A 17,200-nucleotide genomic window follows, 5' to 3' on the forward strand; every position below is an offset into this window, starting at 1 on the left:
TGATTTTAGGGAACAATGAAACGAAGATGCCCTGTGAGGCAATAGAACTGTGATGACAGCTCCTATTGATTTTGCTGACTTCTTGATGATCCCTGTAACATATCTTGAGGTGGACTTCACGCCTACCCTTAACAGTGAATATAGGTTTGGGGAGGCACATAGACTATTTTTATAATATCATGTTATTCATTTTTTTCTGGTTAATTTTATGGCTTATTTCCAAAATCAGACACTGTAGAGTACTGGTCTTATTAAACAAGTATTTCTAAGCTTTGCAATAGTGTAACTTAATTTAAAAACTTTATCTCAGAGTAACATTGTAAGCAAATTGATTATAGGTATCATCAGGCAAAGTAATTAAAATTCATATCATTTTTATGATCTTTTCTAATGCAGCCTCTCATTTATCTTATAGTTACTAAGTACTAGGCATTGGAATATAAGGAATTCAGAGTAAAATTGCAAGATATCTTAATTAAGATATCTATGCTGTCATAGACCTCATGATTTATTTTTTCAGAATGAAATTTATACTTTATAGTAATAAGAATAAGTGACTAGTAAATTAAAATAAATGTATAATTTAAGCATGTCACTTTTATCTATGTGTACCTAACATACAGGTATTGTATTTTGAGGGTTTTTACTTTTCATATTTTTATTTTTTATCTACTTTTTAATGATTTTGCTGTTTTAGTTATCATTTATATATCTGTACCACTATAGCCACTGATTTGATTTAAAAAAAAAAAAAAAGAAAAGAAAAGATCAGATCAAATCGTTCTGGTCTGGATTTGGACATCTAAATCTAAAAAAAAAAAGATTGCTGGTCACTGGAGAATGCCAATCCATGGCACTTTACTCATATATGTTTCAAGTTTCTGCCATGTTTTGTATTAGTTTCCTAGGGCTTCCACAACAAAATACCACAAACTGTGTGGCTAAAACAACAAAAATTTATTCTCTCATTTCTGGAAGCTGGAAGTTCAGAATCATGGTGCTGACAGAGACATACTTCTTCTGAACTGGAGGTGGGGGTGAGGGAAGGGTCCTTTCTTGCTTTTTCCAGCTTCAAGTGGCCATAAGACTTCCTCTTGCATTTGTGGTGTAGGGAAATCACTCCAGTCTGCTTCTATAATCACATGTTGTCCTCTCTGTGTGTTTATCTTTGCCTAGTCTTGCCTCTTCTTATAGAACATCAGTCACATTGGATTAAGAATTCACCCTAATCCATTAGGACCTCATCTTATCTAGTTACATTCACAATTATTCAATTCCCAAACAAGATCAAATTCTATGGTACTCGGGCTAAGGTCTTTAAAACTCCTTTGGGAGACACAATTCAACCAGTAAGAAACTTTATTTGCTAGGAAGTTTGGTTTTGTTTCTTCAGCTTTCTCTAATTTCACTTTCATTATGTCTGAAAAGGGTCCTTTCAATTCACATGAAAGTTATGTTGTTGTGAGAGCAGAAAATGTCTTCATAATCTTATTTATGTTTTGGCCAACCAAGAGGTACATGAAAGTAATAGCCTGGGAAGTTTATGTTCACTGACTTCCTTCTGCATGCATCCCAATTACCTACAGAGGGCCATCTTAATTACGTCTGTTTTGGCAATTATGTGTAAGGTTTTAATAAATGTCCATGTGTAGATTTTTGTGTAGAGATAAGCTTTTAACTACTTGGGATAAATACCAAGGAGCATGACTATTTAATCATAAAATAAAAATATGCTTAGTTTGGGAGGAAACTGCCAGAATGTCTTCTGAAGTGGAAATACCATTCTTCATTCCCACTGCACTGCTGATTTCTAGATTCTACACGAAGTGTTTTTCTAAACTGCTGAATCGAAACATAGGTTCAGCTCTCTGAGATGAATGCACACATAGCAAAACAGTTTCACAGATAGCTTGCCTCTAGGTTTGATCACCAGATATTCGGTTTTCTTCCATAGGCCACAGTGGAGTTTGAACTATTTCCTTTTAGATTCTACACAAAGAGTGTTTTGCATTCCCACTGCTGGTGGGAATGCAAAGTGGTATTTCCACTTCAGAAGACATTTTGAGAGCATTCCTATTACTCCACATTCTCATCAGCATTGGTATTGTCAGCATTCTGGATTTCAGCCAGTCTGTTAGATGTGTAATGATACCTCATTGTTTTAATTCTCATTTACCTGATGAGATGATGTGGAACATCTTTTCATATGTTTATTTTCCATCTATGTATCTTCTTTGACAAGGTATCTGCTAAGGTCATTGACTTATTTATTACTTGGGTTATTATTATTATTATACTTTAAAAGTTCTTTTTGTATTCAAGATAAAGTCCTTTATTAGACAAGCCTTTGCAAATATTTTCTCCTAGACTGTAATTTATCTTCTTGTTCACTTGATATTATCTTTTATGTAGCAGAAGTTTATTAAAATTTCAGTGAAGTCCATCTTATCGATTATTTCTTTTATAGACCATACCCTTGCTATTTTATCTAAAAAGGTCCTTGCCATACACAAAGTAATCTAGGTTTTCTCTCATGTTATATTCTAGGAGTTTTATAGCTTTGTGTTTTGAAGTAATGTACATGATTCATTTTAAGTTATTTCTTGTGAAGGATTCAAGGTGTGTATCTATATTTATTTATTTTTACATGTGAATTTATAGTTGTTCCAGCACCATTTGTTGAAATAACTACTTTTGCTTTATTTAATTGCCTTTGTGCTGTTGTCAAAGATCAGTTGACAGAGTTTATGTGGATCTATTTCTAGGCTTCTTATGTTGTCCTATTCATTGGTTTGTTCATTATTTCACCAATAGCACAGGGTCTTGATTACTGTAGCCTTATAGTAAGTCTTAGTCTGGGAGTGTTCATCCTTCAACTATGTTTCTCTTTAACTTTGTGTTGGCCACTTCAGGTGTTTTTGTCCCTCCATATAAACTTTAGAATCAGTTTGTTGAGATCCATGAAACAACTTGCTTAGATTTTAATTGAAGTTGCATTGAATCTATAGATAAAGTTATGAAGAAATGACATCATAACAATATTGAACTACTTATCCATGAACATGGGATTTCTCTCCAATTGTTTAGTTCTTTGATTGTATCCATCACAGTTTTGTAGTTTTCCTCATGTAGATTATATACGTGTGTTATAAGATGTAGTCCTATTCCATTTTGGTGGGTGCTAATGTTAATGGTACTATGATTTTAATTTCAAATTCTGCTTGTTCATTGATGGTATGCAAAAAAGCAATTGATTTCTGTATATTAGCATTTTTATACTGCAAACGTGCTGTAATTGCATATTAGCCCCAGAAGGTTTTGTCTTAGTTAATTTGTATGTTCTACATAGACAATCCTATTATTTTTGAACAAAGACAGTTTTAGTTCTTCCTTTATAATCTGTCTTTCTTTTCTTTTCTTATCTTATGACATTAGCCATCATGAGTACACTGTTGAAGAGGAGTGTTAGAGAGGTTACCCTTGCCATAGTCTTGATTTTTGTACAAAGTTTCAAGTTTCTCACTATTAATTATGATGTTAGCTACAGCTTTTCTGTATATACATATATTCTTTATCAAATTGTGGAAATTCCCCTCTTCTAGTTTCCTGAGGGTTTTTGTCCTGAATGGTTGTTGATTTTTGTCAAGTGCTTATTCAGCATTAATTGATATAATCATGGGATTTTTCTACTTTAGGCTGTTGGTGTGATGGGTTATACTAATTGATTTTTAAATGCTAAAACAATTTGCAACACCACAGAAATACCACTTGCTCTTGGTGTAATATTCTTTTTATACATCATTAGATTCAATTTTCTAATAGTGAGAATTTTTGCATCATTATTGATGAGAGGAGTTGGTCTGAAGTTTATGTTCTCTTGCTATCTTTTTGTCTGTTTTTGAAATTAGTGTAATGCTTTATAGAATGAGTTAGGAAGTATTCCCTCTGCTTCTATCTTCTGAAAGAGATTTTAGAAAATTGATACAAAGTATTTCTTAACTGTTTGATAAAACTAACCAGTAATCCCATCTGTGCCTGTGCTTTCTGTTTTGGAAAGCTAGTAACTAGTAATTCAGTTTCTTTAAGAGACATAAGTCTATTCTGATTGTCTGTTTCTTCTTCTTCTTTTTTTTTTTTTTTTTTTTTTTTTTTTGAGACGGAGTTTCGCTCTTGTTACCCAGGCTGGAGTGGTGCAATGGCGCGATCTCAGCTCACCGCAACCTCTGCCTCCTGGGTTCAGGCAATTCTCCTGCCTCAGCCTCCTGAGTAGCTGGGACTACAGGCACGCGCCACCATGCTCAGCTAATTTTTGTATTTTTAGTAGAGACGGGGTTTCACCGTGTTGACCAGGATGGTCTCGATCTCCTGACCTCGTGATCCACCCGCCTCGGCCTCCCAAAGTGCTGGGATTACAGGCTTGAGCCACCGCACCCGGCCTGTCTGTTTATTCTTATATGAGTTTTAGAAAATATGTCTTTCAATAATTGATTTTATCTAGAATATTACATTTGTGTCATATAGGTGCTCATAGTATTTCTTTATTTTTCTTTCAAGGTTCATAGGACTTTCAGTGATATTCTTCTGCATCCATCCCACACTACACAAATCACTTTTTCTTTTAGCATTATATAATGGAAATGTCAGTATCTCATCCATCAGTAAGAATTCTGAAAAAAGCATAAGGCTTTAATAGAAACCCTGTGAAACACATAAAAAAAATTTCAGATATTTACAGCAAAAATATTTTCTGACTTTTGTGTTTTTAGGTTTCAGGTGCTTTTAGAAAACCTTTGTATTAGATATTATAAACATTAATACATATCATTTTATCTATAAACTTGGAAGTATATAATATCATTATTTAATATTGAATTTTTAACTTCAATAGGTTTTTGGAGACAAGATGGTGTTTGGTTACATAAGTAAGTTATTTACTGGTGATTTCTGAGATTTTGGTGCACCTATCACTGGAGCAGTGTACACTGAACCCCTATGTGTAGTCTTTTATTCCTCACTCCTCCTCCCACCCTTAACCTCTGAGTCTCCAAAGCCCATTGTATCATTCATATGCCTTTGAATCCTCATAGCCTAGCTCCCACTTATGAGTGAGAACACACAATGTTGATGTTTCATTTGTGAGTTATTCTACTTAGAATAATGGTATCCAATTCCATCCAGGTAGCTATGAATGCCATTATTTTCTTCCTTTTTATGGTTGAGTAAGATATATATATATATATATATATATATATATATATATATATAGAGAGAGAGAGAGAGAGAGAGAGAATATATGTATACTATACACACACAAACACACACACACACAAACACACACATACACAACTTAATTTATTTATCCACTCATCAATTGATGGACATTTGGGCTGATTCTTTATTTTTACAATTGCCAATTGTGCTGATATAAACATACTAGTGCAACTATATATTTCATGTGATGACTTCTTTTCTTCTTGGTAGATACCCAGTTGTGGAATTGCTAGATCAAATGGTAGTTCTCCTTTTAGTTATTTCAGGAATTCCCACACTGTTTTCTATAGTGGTTGTCCTAGTTTACATTCCCACCATCAGTGTAAAAGTGTTCTCTTTTACCACATCCACATCAATTTTTTTTTTTTTTTTAAGTTTCGATTATGGCCATTCTTGCAAGAGTAAGGTGGTATCTCATGGTGATTTTGATTTGCATTTCCCTGATCATTAGAGATGTTGAACATTTTTTCATATTTTTTTTTTTTGGCCAATATATCTTCCTTTGAGAATTGCCTATTCATGTCCTTAGCCCACTTTTTGATAATATTTTTGTTTTTGGGGGTTTTTTCTTACTGATTAGCTTGAGTTCCTTGTAGATTCTGGATATTAGTCATTTGTCAAATATACAGATTGCAAAGATTTTTCTCCCACTCTGTAGGTTGTCTTTTAACTCTGTTGATTATTTCTTTTGCTGTACAGAAGCTTTTTAGTTTAATTAAGTCCCATCTATTTATCTTTGTTTCTGTTGCATTTGCTTTTGGGTTCTTGGTCATGAACTCTTTGCCTAAGCCAATGTCTAGAAGGGTTTTCCTGATGTTATCTTCTAGTATTTTCATAGCTACAGGTCTTTGATTTATGTCTTTGATCCACCTTAAGTTGATTTTTGTATAAGGTGAGAGATGAGGATCTAGTGTGATTCTCCTACATGTGGATTCCAATTATCCCAGCACCATCTGTTGAATAGGGTGTTCTTCCCTCACTTTATGTTTTTGTTCACTTTGTCAAAGATCAGTTGGCTGTAAGTATTTGGCTTTATTTCTGAGTTCTCTATTCTGTTTTATTGGTCTGTGTGCCTATTTTTATAGGAGTACAATGCTGTTTTGATAAGTATGGCTTTGTAGTATAGTATGAAATCAGATAGTGTGATGCTTCCAGATTTATTCCTTTTGCTTAATCTTGCTGTGGCTATGCATGCTCTTTTTTGGTTCCATATGAACTTTAGGATTTTTTTTTTTCTAGTTCTGTGAAGAATGACAGAGTTATTTTCATGGGAATTGTATTGGATTTATAGATTGCTTTTGGAAGTATGGTCATTTTCACAAAATTAATTCTACCTATTCTTGAGCAGGAGATGTGTTTCTATTTGTTTGTGTCATCTTTAATTTTTTTCAGTAGAGATTTTTAGTTTTCCTCCTAGATGTGTTTCACCTCCTTGGTTAGGTATATTCTTGAATATTTTCCTTTTAGCAGCTATTATAAAAGGCATTGAGTTTTTGATTTGATTCTCAACTTGGTTGCTGGTGGTGTATAGCAGAGCTACTGATTTGTGTACATTAATTTTGTATCCTGAAACTTTGCTGAATTCATTTATCATTTCCAGGAGCTTTTTGGATGAGTTGTTAAGAGTTTTGTGGTATACCATCATATCACCAACAAACAGCAAAGATTGACTTCCTCTTTACCAATTTGGATGCCCTTTAATATTGAATTTAAAAATAAATTAAATTAGAGTAAAAAGAAAAATGATCTTAATGGTGTCTGATAATAATTTACAAACTATTCCTAGCAAAGAATATAATATATAACTCTGAGTTATAGCCAGTCATAAGTAAACGTTAAAGAATATAATTTGTTCCTGGGTTTTTATAAATGCAGCAGGAAAGCTGGCTGCACACATTCTATACTTAGTCCACATAATGAAGATATATTCTTGAGTTTCTCTTCAAAATTTTCAAGTAAATTAGAACCTAGAGGTCTGTCTTTTTGTTAGAAAAGGAGAATAAAAAATCAGTAGATAAAGGAGGTAGACTCTTTAGAATCACAGTTAGCAGGTTGTCATAGTGAAAAGGTCTGCTAAAATGAACTGACCAGTTATAGAAATAGATCTCATTCAATCCACCCCTTCATCATTCTAGCTTAACAAAATTGTCTATAATTGCACAGTTAGCCTTTCAGTCTGAGACATATTTTTGTGTTTAGAGAATATCTAACATAAAATGCAAATTTATATCAAAGTGAAATTTTAAACTCCCAAAGTGCATGATCCACAGCATCCAGCTGAAATGTTAAACTTTTACAAGAACTGTATTTTATGAAGTTGACAACATTGATGTTAAAACCCTTAGTATCAATTAAACATATGGAAGAGTTAAAACAGGTTATAACAAAAGAGGAAACGTCAACAAAGATTAAGATGGAATATGCATGCATTTCATTTTCAAGACCAAGATAAAATGTTTCAAATGGCAAAGGAGTAGTGGCCCTAAATTGATACAATCCTAAGATATTTATAAAAAGTTATCTTTTTGATGATCATGGCACAGTGGTTAAGAACACTCATTACAAAGCCTGAGTTCAAATCACATCTCTACTACTTTCTAAGTAGTATGTTAATTTACTTAAAGCTTCTGTGTCTTAGTTTCTCTCTATATAAATAGTCATGATAGCAGTACCCAGTACAAAACTTTCATGTGACACTGTTACTATTTAGAACACGTAAGCTTATTGAAAACATCACCAACACATGGAAAGCATGATGTATTTGTTAGTTATAAGTATACTTTCACATCTTTCGTGAAGATGTGGTAGATTATAATAGAGATAAAGGGAAAATATATCCTTGAAATAGTGGATGAGTGACAGATGACTATTTTTTAATGCTTACAGTTGGAAAATGGGTAAGAACAAATCAAATATTGTAAGCAGCCATTATAACCCAGAAATCTGTGTGCACAACTTGATGCTAGTAAAAACTTTAACACTGATTTTATAATAAAATAATTGTCCTGCCATAGAAGAGGAATTTTTTTTCTTATTTCAAGTAATCAGAAAAATAAATGATAGCATGATATTTGTTTTGTTCATCTCACTTAAGGAGCTTATCTACCTGTCTCATATAGCTAGCATAAGTGTTCCTAATCCCCAGGATTCTGTCCTAGAGACAAGTAAACATTGTCATTCTGCAAAAACTGTGATACTGGGCTGTTTCCCCTTATATAACATAGTGTCTATGCCTTTATAGATAAAATGTTAAATTGAACTGAACTTCAAATAAATATCACATATATTGCATTTTGAGATGCTAGTAAATATTATATTAACATATGACCACATATATTAAATTATTAAATACTTAAATTCATGCAGATTTTTCTTGTCCATAAAATTAAGTTTTAAAAATAATGAAAGCATTTTCTTGAACAAGAGAACACACATGTGTGATAAAAGAATAAATTTTCATTATATTTTACAATTTAAATATTTAAAAATTTATAGGTCTTCAGTTACACATGACTATAATCAAGATTCTGTCACTTCTGCTTACGAATTTTTACTTTTTATGGGTACATAGTAGGTGTATATATAAGGGGTATATGAGACACTTTGTTATAAGCATGCAATATATAGTAATTGCATCATGGAAAATGGCATATCCATTACCACAAGCATCTATCCTTTTTGTTACAAATGATTCAATTAAATGCTTCTAGTTGTATAAAGTGTACAATATTAGCATTGTCTATAGTCACTCTGTTGTGCTATAAAATACTACATTTTATTCATTAATTATAAATGTGTTTTTTACCCATTGACCATCTCCACTTCTCACCAACCTACACCCACCACCATTCCCAACATCTGATAACCATCATTCTATGCTCTATTACTGTAAGTTCAATTGTTTTAATTTTTATATCCCACAAATAAGTAAGAATATGTGAATTATGTCTTTCTGTGCCTGGCTTATTTCATGTAAGATAATGACCTCCAGTTCCATCTATGTTGTCGCAAATGATTGGATTTCATTCTTTCTTTCTTTTTTTTTTTTTTTTTTGAGACGGAGTTTCGCTCTTCTTACCCAGGCTGGAGTGCAATGGCGCGATCTCGGCTGAGGCTCACCGCAACCTCTGCCTCCTGGGTTCAGGCAATTCTCCTGCCTCAGCCTCCTGAGTAGCTGGGATTACAGGCACGCGCCACCATGCCCAGCTAATTTTTTGTATTTTTAGTAGAGACGGGGTTTCACCATGTTGACCAGGTTGGTCTCCATCTCTCGACCTTGTGATCCACCCGCCTTGGCCTCCCAAAGTGCTGGGATTACAGGCATGAGCCACCCCGCCCGGCTGGATTTCATTCTTTTTATGGCTGAATACTACTCTGTGGTGTATACATTTTGTTTATCTATTTATCTGTTGATTCCCAATCTTGGCTATTGTTTATAGGGGTTTTTTTTGTTTTGTTTTGTTTTTTTGGTGGAGTCTTTAGGTTTTCTCAATAATAATATTATATCACTTAACAATCAAGGATAATTTGACTTCTTCCTTTCCAAATTTGGATGCCCTTTTATTTCTTTCTCTTTTCTGATTGCTCTAGCTTAAGACTTCCAGAACTATTTTGCAAAGCAGTGATGAAAGTGAGCATCCTTGTCATGTTCTAGACCTTAGAGGAAAAGCTTTCAGCTTTTCTCCATTCAGTGTGATGCTAGCTGTGGGTGTGTTGTATATTTCTTCTATCCCCAGTTTTTTAAGGGTTTTTATCATGAAGCATTGTCGAATTTTATCAAATGCTTTTTCAGCACCAGTTGACATGATTATATGCATTTACCATTCATTCTATTGATATGATGTATTACATTGATTGATTCGTGTAAGTTGAACCAACCTTGCATCACTGGGAAAATCCCACTTGATCATGATGAATGATCTTTTGAAGTTATTGTTGAATTCAGTTTGCTAGTATTTTGTTGATGGTTTTTGCATCAATGTTTATCAGGGATATAGCCTATAGTTTTCCTTTTTTTGATATATCTTTGTCTGACTTTGGAAGCTGGATAATACTGGCATTTTGGAATAAGTTTAGTTTTCCTTCCTCCTCTGTTTTTCAGAATAGTTTCAGTAATATTAGCATTCGTTCTTTAAATGTTTAATAAAATTCAACAGAGAAGCTTGAGTCCCTGTCTTTATTTTTGCTGGAGGTATTTTTATTACAGCTTCGATCTCATTACTTGTTATTAGTCTGTTCCGATAATGGATTTCTTTCTGGTTCATTATTGGTAGGTGATATGTGTCTAGAAGTTTGTCATTTATTCTATGTTTTCCAATTTATTGGTGTATAGTTGCTCATAGAAGCATCTCATGATCCCTTGAATTTCTGTGGCATCTGTTTTATTGTCTAGTTTTTCATCTCTGATTATATTTATTTTGGTTTTCTTTCTTTTTATCTTAGTCTGACCAAAGGTTCATCAATTTTATTTATCTTTTCAAAAGACCAACTTTCTGTTTTGCTGATTATTTTTATTTTCTTTCTTCAATTTCACTAATTTCTGGTGTAATTTTTATATTCTTTTTTCTTCTATTGACTTTGGGTTTGGTTGGCTTTTACTTTTCTTTGAGATGTATTAAGTTCTTTAAGATGCTTTATTAGTTATTTACTTAAAGTTTTTCCACTCTTTTGATGTAGGCCCTGTTGTTTCCTTTGAGTTTTGAAAAAAAATTCATTTGCAAAAAGGCATGAATATTTGATTGAAGATGTAAATGAGAGATAGAGCGTCGTTTTAGCTTACATATTACACAAATCACACATTGAAATACAGTTTAGATTGAGTACTTCCTTCATGTTTTATTTCCTTGTATTGTATAGAATGTGCCTTGCATTCTTTACACCTTGGATATAATGGCTAAGTCTGTTTCTCAGATCTAATTTCTGTACTTTCCCTGGGGCTCCAAATTCCATATTATGCAAAACAATATGATTGTATTTATATCCTCCTAAATTTGTATAACCAAATATATCACATTTCACAGTAACCATCATCTACCTTCCTTGAAAATTAATGGCAAGATATATATTCTATAAGTTGCCATTCATTTTTAAGAAAGGTAGAGTTGATAACAATATCAAGATTAATAGCAATATTTATCATAGCTTCCCTCAGGAGGCATAGATATCTGGAGTTCTAGAGGCTAGTGGAAATGCCTGGTCTCTGTCTTGTGCCATATATTTTACATCTTCAGAGCCAGGTAAAATCCTCATATTTTTCAGCTTCATCAAATGTGTATCATATCCACTTTTAACCTTCTCTTGAGGGTTTCTTCCTCTCCAAAAAAATACAGACTTACATAATAAGATAGAGTGGGGTACTTACCAAATGTGTGTTTTACAGGAATAGAACAGAACTGTTCTCTCTTACATATGTGCCTTAATTACTATCTGAAAAAAGGTAAAGTTTTACACATACTGTTTTTTTTTTTTCTGTTTGTGTGTCTTTGTTTTTCATTGCCTATCTTTACTGAAAATACATAGATGAGAATTTGAATATTTAAATCTGGGTGGCCCTCTTTTTTGTTGTTGTTGTTTAAATCTGTGCTATATTGTCTGAATCCTATTCAGAATGAGGATGTGGAACTCTGAATGGTCCCACTTAATCTATCAGTAACAGACTCTGGTACTAAAAGAAGAGCCAAAAGTCCTTGCTATTCCTGAGGACCATTTGCATGAGGTGTGAAATCTCTACCTTAGCTTTTCCCCTTACAATATAAACAGGTGTCTGAGGTTCATCTTTGTTATCAGGATCTTTGTATTCCTCCTTTTAAGCTATATTCTCCAACAGTAAGAATTCAGCATTCTCTTTGGGGCTGTTGTAAAATCTGAGCTTCAAAAAAGCTTACTTAGTGAAAATTGTGATTGAAAACACTATGCTCTAAATTGACTTAATTTTACAATGTATGTCTCAGAGAATAAATCCTGAAAAGCCTCAATAAACATGTAAAGAAGAAAGAATGGTGGTGAAAAACTTGACCAAAGCATCACAGTATCTCCCATAAGTATTGTATGTATGTCTACTGTGGTCAGGCAGTCAGTCACACAACACATTTGTGATTTTAGGAACATACATTATCCCTAAAACAGACCTGAATGTGTAGTGCTTGAAAGCAAAATTCTGAATGAAATAATCTAAGTTATGGGCATGTTCTTTCTGACAAGCCAACATGTAGAAAAAGTCACTGCAAAAAAGAAAGTTAATGATAATGTCTTATGAAAAGGAGCAGAGAGCTTTTCTGGGTGGTTTATTCACATTGTTACTTAAGTCACTGGGAATGTTGAAAGACTACGGATAAACAGAAATACTAAGAAATAGGGGCTAAATTATGGGGAGAGACTAGGAGAGTCGTGGAACTGAATGACCTGAAATTCAAAAGAATAAGATCTATCTATTATTTATCTATTTCTCTATCATCTATCTATATGCCCATCTATTATCTCACTATATTTCTATTTATCTGGAAAAAGACTTGCTTGAGAAAAACAAATAATCCGAAAGTGCCTATACAGCAGTTATCTGCACCTTTCTTACACTGAAGAACAGATACATGAGAAAAATTATTCACTGATTAAATTTACTAAAATCACTGAACAAATAATTTTGAGGGACAGCCAGATTTTTCTAAAGTCATTTTTCTAAATATGGTGAAGAACATATTTGTATAAGAAATTGAGAACAAAAGAGAGTTTTCTGATCAGAAACAAGAATTTCCAGAGGACATAATGGTGGGTTTCAGTAGGAGAAGCATGGGTTTGGGGCCAGACTGGAAAATGTGCAGAGTACTATGAGGAACCATAGATCTCACTGGGTCACAGAAGTAATCCAGGGTATGAAATACATAAGCATTTCTCCAGAGTATTCCTTAGAAGTTCATGGGCAACTATTTCTGGCATCGTGGTCATGTATATTTGGTTCACAGTGTCAGATGTGGGCAGGCACAGCAGGCTTCTCTTGGTAAAATGGTGGCCTTAGTTTGTCAGCAGCAATCAGAGTACTTGGAATAAAATGGTGGTAACAACATGGAAAATCTGCTTCTTAGGTCTTTCCCCATTTGATGAAATAACACTCATAGGATTTAAGTGAGTGAAGTCATACCCCTGTGATTCTGAGTTTAGATAAGCAGCTGTATTGAGTACATTGATTTAGGTTTTTCCCCACTTAGATTCTGTCATCTAAATAAGCTGATCAACATTAAAAATGCATATTAGGGCTAGCGGGGTGGCTCTTGCCTGTAATCCCAGCACTTGGAGAGGCCTAGGCAGGTGGATCATTAGGTCAGGAATTCGAGACCAGCCTGGCCAAGATGGTAAACCCTGTATCTACTAAAAACACAAAAATTAGCTGGGCACAGTGGCAGGTGTCTGTAATACTAGCTATTTGGGAGGCTGAGGCAGGAGAATCACTTGAACACGGGAGATGGAGGTTGCAGTGAGCTGAGATCATCCCACTGCACTCTAGCCTGGGTGACAGAGCAAGACTCTATCTCAAAAAAAAAAAAATTGTGTATTAGAAAAAATACTTCCCTATGTACACATATGTCAACTCTTTATTAAAATAATGAAAACTACTTATTCACAGGATTTAGATTATTATGTTATACATATTTGACTTAAATGTCATTTACTCAATGACTACCACCTGTGAATATACTTACAGAATTAAATAAAAAGTGAGCATAAATAAGAATGTATATTTTCACGCTTACAAGATGGGCATGCCAATGAGATTTTTGCAGCATTTGTACAAATTAAGTATTTTTCTTTAAAAATTATTAGAAATGTTACATGGTGGAATGAACAGTTAATCTTTACATTCAGTTCATAAAGTCTTTCAAAATAAGGATTTTTAAAAAGGTTCTGATTTAGTGAAAATACTTATTTGCTCTGAGATTTATAATAATCATTTTGTCTCACAGATGAAATGCTGTTTCAGTGGAACAAACTAAATACAAATAAATAAGCCCTTGTATGATAGAAGAGTGAGATTAAGTGAGGATTTCCAGGGAATGCCATGGTAATTAATCCTATTTAACATCAGAGAGTATAAAGCACAACCGTATTTGTCCAGATCATCACCTAGAGCAGAATGGACGACTATTTCATGCATTTAAAAGCCCATAATCCTATCGGTAATACAAAATAAGGGAGTGGAAACCAGGTGTTTGACTTAGAATGACATTGTTAATGCCAGTAGGTGGGTCTTAGTGGTGCTGGCAATTTCCTTGCCAGTAGCTAAAGATTTGAGAATAATAAGGGCAACAATGATCACTTAACAGAAAGATAAAGCCTCTAACTGTTGGTTTATGCCCAGCTCAAAGCTATAATTAAAAATTAGTACTCTCAGTTGTAACTGGAAATGTGAGTAAGTAGTTTCAGTTAGTTTTTAAATGTTGTTCATAATACACACAGGACAACTATAGTATTAACATTTAGGCTTTAAAATCTCAAATATATTTATAGTATCTTTACTTTAGAATGCCAAGGTGCATTTTAAAAATTTGGTATTTGTGTTCAGAAAGTCCTTGTGAGGCACGTGGGACAACTTAAAAGTAAAATACTTTTCTTTCCACCAGTGATTTAATAAAAAGAATAATCTCTGTTCAACTGGTCTTTCAAAAGAATTAAAGTTGACTATTTGATTTTTAGGTGGTGTACCCCTGTAGTCCCAGTTCCCAGGGAGGCTGAGGCAGGAAGGCAGGAGAATCCCTTGATTCTGGGTGAGCCAAGATGGATGGAGCCACTGCACTCCAGCCTGGAGACAGAGTGAGACTCCCTCTTAAAAAAAAAAAAAAAAAAAAAAAAAAAAAGAAGGTTATATGAGTCACTTTAGAAAACCTTAGGTTAAGGTATTTCCATTCAATCTTTTTAAAAAAATACATCTCCGGGCTGGGTGTGATGGCTCACGTCTGTAATCCCAGCACTTTGCGTGGCCGAGGCAGGTGGATCACATGAGGCAGGAGTTGGAGACCAGCCTACCCACCATGGTGAAACCCTGCCTCTCCCCAAAATACAAAAATTAGCCAGTCATGGTGATATGCACCTGTAGTTCCAACTACTCGGGTGGCTGAGGCAGGAGAATTGCTGGAACCCAGAAGGCAAAGGTTGCAGTGATCCGAGATGGTGCCATTGCACTTTAGCCTGGGCAAAAAGAGTGAAACTGTCTCTCTCTCTCTCAAAAAAAAAAAAATACATCTTTTGTAGGATAGCATTTGTTATGTATAATCAAAAACACAAAATGTACAATATTTATTAGTTATTTACTCTCTGCCCTTTTACATGATCTATTGTTTAGAATACTGCTGATAATATGTAATTATCTCACTTAATTAGATTGCATGTTTTCAGTCATCTTCTCTGGAATAAAAACTCTGTGAGAGCAGGGATTGTGTCATTCTTATTAACTCACCTCCAGAACCAGCATGGTTTTTGGCACATGTCGGTTGAAAATAAGGGAAAGGAGAGAGAAAAGAAAGAAAGGAAAAAGAAGAAAGAAAGAAAGTGGGGGAGACAAGAGGCTGTTCAGACCATGTAGTTCAGGAGCCAACTCATATTGAGTGTAAGGGAGAAGCATACATCTAATACCTGGAAATATACATTCTTACTGAAGGAGTATACTTATTTTCTCATGTTTAGTCTTTGAAGTAATGTACATGCTTGCCAAGTAAAGAAATAGTATATATTCCTCTCCTCAACTTGATAAAGAACTCAAACGGGCTTTTTTAATTACAGGAGCACAGGGCACTGAGCATATGACTGCAACATGATTAGTTTGAGAAAAATATTTTAGCAAAGGATGGAGAAGGACTCAATGTCGAAATATGAGTGGTACATTGCTCTGTGAGTTCACAATTGCTATTTCTGACCTGTCCCACCAAACAGAGTAAATAGTGGACATAGAACTGGAAGATCCGACTTTTCTGTCCTTCTCTCCCTTACACCGATAGCTTTATTGCCATGGTTTGCCTTAACATTATCAAAATCAATGCCATGTCTTGTCTATCTTTCATGAAAGTCAGAGTAGTAATCCTGGACTTCCAAATCTTCTTTTAATCCCAGAAATATAACCCCCATACCTCTGTATCCTAGGGAGACAGTACCTTTACATTCAATTGAGGCACATTCAATTTTTCTTCTCACTTTTATATTTTCTTATATCACTTATCATTCTATGGCAACATATATATTTACGACTATATTTCTTTGCTAGCCTTTTACCAGAATATTTTTTCACGTTGAACCAAACCACTGGGGAGCCCAAGATTCATATAAGAAAGATTTTTGTCTATCTTGTTGTCTACTGTGTTTTCAGAGTTTTGGGCAATGCCAGACGCATAGTAGGCAGTCTAAAAGGATTTGTTAAATGGATGATTGAATGTGAAGGTGAACAGTAAAGATAATAAAGCGAATAGTTCATTTTGAAGAGAGTCAGGGGTTTTCTATCGTGTCTTTTGGAACAAAAGAGAATACAGTACCAACACAGTGAGTCATTCCTGATTTGTTACAGGCCTTGTGCAACTCTGACAATTCTATTACACTGAAGTTCAAAATGGACTCTGTACTCAATGCTGTGTGTCTGAACTCCCCGATGCCATACATTCTGCTAATACTTCTATTTTTTCACACTGAACCAAACCACTGGGGAGCCCAAGACTCATATAACTTGACCTCTGATCAGTGAAAAAAAAAAGTGTAAAAGATTTTACTTTTATATCCTTAAGGAGTTTACCAACTTTGGTAAGTTGGGGAAAAATCCTCACCATTTTATCAGAGGTAACAAGTAAAATTTTGATTGGTCCTTTTGACCAATCAAGATGGTAAGAGGGTATCTCATTACCTCTTATACCACCTATTACCTCTCACACTATTTTATAAGAGGTAAAATGGTATAAGA

At 34.2% G+C, this 17,200-nt stretch overlaps 1 protein-coding gene across 5 annotated transcripts in view; it reads left to right on the top strand.

Annotated features, from left to right (window-relative positions):
* The window catches only part of FSTL5 (follistatin like 5), a 790,158-nt gene that overhangs the window by 390,989 nt on the left and 381,969 nt on the right, over window positions 1-17,200 (top strand). The gene's annotated exons all lie outside the window — the stretch shown is intronic.

Source organism: Saimiri boliviensis, chromosome 3 (assembly GCF_048565385.1).
Source record: "Saimiri boliviensis isolate mSaiBol1 chromosome 3, mSaiBol1.pri, whole genome shotgun sequence".
Lineage (NCBI taxonomy): Eukaryota > Metazoa > Chordata > Mammalia > Primates > Cebidae > Saimiri > Saimiri boliviensis.